Source organism: Tenrec ecaudatus, chromosome 6 (genome assembly GCF_050624435.1).
Source record: "Tenrec ecaudatus isolate mTenEca1 chromosome 6, mTenEca1.hap1, whole genome shotgun sequence".
NCBI classification, from domain to species: Eukaryota; Metazoa; Chordata; class Mammalia; order Afrosoricida; family Tenrecidae; genus Tenrec; species Tenrec ecaudatus.
This window is the reverse complement of record NC_134535.1, coordinates 123,110,636-123,116,756: the sequence shown is the minus strand read 5'-3', so window position 1 is coordinate 123,116,756 and position 6,121 is coordinate 123,110,636.

The following is a 6,121-nucleotide window of genomic DNA, read 5'->3' as shown; positions in this document are numbered from 1 at the left end:
GAAGTTTTACTTGTCCTATAGCATCACTAAGGGTTGGCATGAAATTGATAGCATTGAATGAATTATATACATATATATGGACATACTTTAAGATTCTCAGTCATAGTCTACTAATCTCTACGTACACTTATGTGAATACCACAATGGATTACTCTAGTTTTGTAGTACATTTTGAACTTGGGAATTTCTGTGCTTTAGATTGGTTATTTTTCCATGATACTTTCAAGTTCACTAAATTTTTCTTTTTTGTCTAATATGCTATTAACCCCATGTTTGAAAATTTTACTTCAGATATTACATTTTGAATCTTTACAAGTTCCATTTTTAAATATTGTCATATATAACCTCTTCTTAAATTCCTCTTGTTTTCTTTGAAACCCTTGAGTTTATTTATTTGGTTTAAACCCTTGTCTGCTGATTGCATGATATTTATCAATTCTATGTATATTTTTATTTACTAATATTTTCCTAGTTATGACTCATATTTTTGCATTTCATCGCTTATCTTTGATGAGTGCTAGGAATTGTAGATTACAAATTTATGAATGTTACATCTGTTGTCTTTCTTATTTAAAAAAATCACTTTTATTGGGGATGCTTACTGCTCTTTTAACACTTCATACATCAATTGTACCAAGCATATTTGTACATATGTTACCATCACCATTTCCAAAACATTTTCTACTTGAGTCCTTCACATAAGCTCCTCTTTTTTACCCTCTCCCTGCCCCACCCTCCCATCCTCATGTATCCTTGATCAACAATATATTGTTATTGTTACTTTGTGTCTTACACTATTCATTGTCTCCCTTCACCCACATTTCTGTTATTTCTCCTCTTTGTGAGGGCCGAGGGGGGGAAAATATATCCAATTTTGTGAAAAGGGGAACCCATAACAAGAAGATTGTCTTTCTTTAAGGAATGTTGATCTCTCTGTGGTTGGGAAGTTTAATTAGTTTGCCTCTTTTGTCCCCACCAAACCCCTCCTCCCGGTCTAGAGTAGCTTTTATTCTATGATAGTTTGGCTTAATATCAATATATTATCATCTACTAATGTCATATTTATCTGTAATAAATTTGGTAAGTTTGCTGAGGGAAAATAAGAAACCTTCCACACAGATTCTCTGTTTCATAGATCAGATAAGAATGTTCCCAGCCTTGTGTATGCTCTCAGAATTGTTCTTTTTAGAGTTCCTTGGTCATTTTATTTAAAATTTCATGATGTTCTACTCTAAGAAAACATTTACTCTCTTTTAAGAAATTTAGAATTCAATATTCACATTAAAATAATTTATCTAAAATATCCTTATCTTTATACATTTTTCTTTTTTTCAGGTACTTCCTATTAATTACTTTATTTTAATCATTTTTGGGGGGCTCGTACAACTCTTATCACAATCCATACATAGATCCATTGTGTCAAGCACATTTGTAAATTTGTTGTCATCATCATTCTCAAAACATTTTCTTTTTTTTCTGAGATCTTTTTAAAATTTTTTATTAATAAATCTTTTTATTGGGGCTCATACAACTCTTATCACATATACATCAATTAAGCAAAGCACCCTTATACATTCGTTTCACTTGTCATTCTCAAAATTCACCGTCCACTTGGGTTCCTGGAATCAACTCGGTTTCCCCTTTTATTTCCCTCCCCCTCCCTCCCCGCTCCCCGCTCCCCCCTTCCCCCTGGTCCCTTAATAGTTTATAAATAATTATTATATCTTATCTTACACTCCCCGGCGTCTCCCCTCACCCACCCTCCCATTGCCCATCTCCCAGAGAGGAGGTCACACATAGATCTCCAAGATCGGTTCTCCCTTTCTACACCCCCTTCCCTCCGGGTATCACCACTCCTACCGTTTTATAAAGCTTCAACTGATTCCTTCCGATCATAGATCATCGTGAATGACAAGTAGAAGTATATAGATGCTCCTTTGGCTCCACCAAGTGGCCAAAGTCCAGCTCTTTCACCATGTAGTTTCCAGATACTCAATGACTGTTCTGTTCTTGCGAAAATGGTTTATGAAAACAAAAATGCCCCGGATATAAACCGTCATCCATAATTTATCTACTGCTGTGGTAGTATGGAAATTACCTAATCTCTCTGAAGATGAAACAGATTGCACTAAAATATAAGAAATAATTTCTACATCAAAATTTCACTGTGAGAATTTAAAGATAATATAAACATTTTAAATAGATAAAACAGTTGCTAAGGACTTAAAAAGATGAGAGATTAATAGGTTTTTAACACCCATTGATTAATCTTAAAGTATTAATATCTAAGTCATTCAAGGAATATCATTATAATTTTTACAGATTATTACGTTTGATTTGTAATTGAGTAAAAATAAAAATGATAAGTGCTGTATAGTGGATTTCAAGTTTTGGTGACCCCTCCACTGTCTGTACAAAATAATTCAATTGAGGAAGTTAAAGGAAAAAGAATATGTGATAAGAAAAAACAGATGAATGGATCAGAAAAAAATGTCTAAAATATTCTACTTAGAAAAAATAATGACAACGAATAATACAGTAAAATGAAAAGGGATTTTCATTAGAACAAGAATGTTCATCAGAAGAGAAAGTTTAAAGACAGTTTTAAAATGTTGCACTAAATAAATCTAAAGACTGCTGTGTATATTTTGGGGGGTCTGGTACATTTAATTCTGACATCGGGGAAATGATTGAAAGATTGCATGTGAGTTGAATCTACTACAAAACACTCAAAATGGAGCCACCATAAAGGAAAGACAAAGTTCCAGAAACCGTCATCCATCCCATTTGAGGGAAGAGAAGAATCCCATTCACATTTTAGGTAAAGGCAGTGGTCAACTGAGAAAAGGAAGCACTTATAATGAAACCATGCTGGCAAGCACAATGTTTATTGGTCACATTGATAATTTTCATCTTCAATGAAAGATTCAGTGAAAGATAGTAAAGAGCTGAAAGAGTTGGACAAAAAAGACCTATCTGGTTTCAATGTAAGAAATAAACTGAAACAGTACAGATAATAAAATAGAAAAAAAAGAGATGCATAGAGATCTAAAGAGATTTTAATGCAGTTCTTATAGATGAAGGTATTGTGAACTCTAAGATACCTGTCAAGGACATTTGCTTTGCATACCTTGGTAGATAGTGGTGAAATATACTGTAACAGAAAACCCTAGATAGACATCAAAATGTGGGGGGAAATATTTAGTGAATGCAGTGTTTAGAAAGGAGTCAAGATGGTCCCCAGGTAGAATCACCTGCCTGGTGGCCCTGTTGTTAGATCAGAAAATTAAAAGGTATGGAGGCCAGTATTGGGAGCTGGGTGCTAAAAATAGACTCAGTATACTAGGATCTGGTTCAGACTTCCCATTGCAATTTTCACCCATGGAGTGATTCAAGAACTTGCTGAAATTCTCGAAGTTCACTGCTTCTGCCTTTGGGCTCCATTAAGCCCTTGTCAGGTCAAGTGGGACAGAATCCACCACCTCTTCCTGTGCCTAAGATCTGAGACCTGAAACATGAAGCAATTTCCCCAGACTGTTGTCTAAAGGTGGTCATAATCCCAGACTCATGGAGATCCTCTGAGAACTAGCCATAAGACCTCCCACCAGAGTTCCCTATCTGCTATCTTCCCTCGTTTCTGCATTCTTAGGCTTTGCATCTACCCTTCCAAGCCAGGAATGGAGCGACTACATCTACTATCCCCTTCCCCCCTCTTCTCAGTTCCATGCATGCCAACATGGGTAACTATAGATAATTAGACACTAATTTGCAGCATTTGAAGAGCCCTTGGAATATTTACCTATGACAGAACACAGATCTCCAGAACACAGCCTACAGAACTGTGCAGGAGAGAACCAGGGGTGACAAAGGAGTGTGGTTGGGAAACAATTCAGATCTAATCTGCCCCAGACCTGTTTGGGCTAAACTGGTCCCCCTTCCCTGGGGGATAGAAGGGATAGAACAGATACTAAGGCACCCCACAAACACATTATAAAAAGAAAAAGAAAAAAATTAATGCTTTCAATTCCAAGCTGTGTTCCTTTGTGTAACATTTAATGTAAGCCACCAGAAATCTGGTCCTTTAGCATAACATTAACATAACAAAACAGGCAGATCTCTCCCCAAAGCACAGCCTAGGATTTTAATATAACAAAACAAGAAAAGCCAACAGATACGGAAAGCCATATCCCAAGCCAAAAAGTGGCTCTACTAGTTTTGGGCTCCACAGTGAGTTTTTTTAAAAAAAAACTGCAAATTGTGGCCAGATACTCCAGACCAGGCCCATGCCCATGCTGCAGGCCTGCTCCAACTGGCCCAGTAGCATACCTACAGTCACCAGGGTCAGCCCACCCTCCAAAGCCACCCACCCCCTACCACTGAGTTGCTGGAACACCTCGACTACACAGCAGTCTGATCCACCACCATAGTAGGTCACTGGTAGTCCAGAAACCAATCTTACTAGTCACACAGAGAAACAACTCAGGGCTCCTCAGTCTCACAGGAACATGGGTCCAAATTCATCCAAAAATGACACACAGACAGCAACATACCTCAATACCCTCAACAAGAAAACATGAAAAGCAAAATACAAAGCAGAAGTGCTTAATCTAAGGTATTCATAGAAGAAAGACATTGATCTGCCACAAAAAACAAATCTTCAGAATGTTGCTTGGAGTAATACAGGATCTGAGGGAAATAACACAAAATTAGGACACAGTGATAGAGGAGATGAAGTCCACAATCGAGGGGTGAGTCCACGCACCAAAGGGAAATAAAAGAACTAATGGTTTATGTAACTGAAGTCAAACACAAGGTCAGGGATCTCACTAACAGAGGTGGAGAATCATACCAGTGATCCTGAGGACAATCAGGAAGATGTTAACAAATGGGAAAGATATTCAAACAAGATAATCAAAGAAGCAGAAGAAAACCTGAGAGCAATGACAGATGCTATGAAGAGGAAAAAATATTTAAATAATTGGCCTACCAGAATAAGACACAACGAAGAAGTCAACAGCTAACTTAGTGAGGGAATTCCTGGAAACTAACTTCCCCACCTTAATGAATGAGAATCAGACATTCATACAGGAAGCAGAGAGAACACCAATTAGACTAAACCCTGGAAATAACTCACCAGGGAACAAAATAGTTAATTTATTCAACTTCTAGGAAAAAGAGAAAATTTTAAGAGTAGTAAAAAAGGAAAAAAAAATGAAGTCATATACAATGATGCTCAGGTAAAAATATATTTACACCTATGAACAGATAGCATGAAGTGGAGGAGAGAGTGGAGTAATATTAACCAAAAACTTAAAGAAAACAGACATCAACCTGAGAATCCTTTATCTTTCCAAACTATCTATTAAGATAGACAGTGAGGTAAGCTTCCTCCCAGAGAAGGAAAAACTCAAAGAATACTCCATAAAACACCTAACCGTGTAAAAAACCCTCTCCAACTCATTGTTGTCAGAAGACCCAAATACATCAAGCACAAGCAGGAGACAGCCATGTAGTGCAACTCCATCCAGAAGTCAATATGCCGAAAATAACTACCAAGATAACATTGCCTTAGAGGGAAAAGAAGGCAACAATGATGCCACCCACATAAACACAACACTTATATGAAGGGAGGTAAAAAAATACCCAATGAAAATGGTATGAGGTGACAGCAATGAATTCACAGAGCTGGTAATTACTCCGAGTGCCAGTGGCCTGAACTCACCCATTAAAAGACAAAGGATAGTAGACTGGCACAGAAAACAACTCGTCTGTTGCCTGCAAGAAACACATCTTAAGGTCACAGACAAAAATAGACTAATAATAAAAGGATGATGGAAAATAAAACAGGCAAGTGGCAAGTTAAAAAAAGCAAGGGTTGCAATTCTAATCTCTGACAAAATTTATATCAAGGTGCAAACCATAACAAGAGACAAGAATGGGCATTATATAATGCTCAAATGATCTGTAGATCCGGAGCCAGTGAGCATAATAAATATATACACGCCTAAAGGGAGAACTGCAAAATTCGTCAAACTATCCAAAAGATTAAAAAAGAAATCCTAGACTCAACAATCACAGTAGGTAACTTCAAAATAGCACTATCAGAGAAAGCTAGATCACC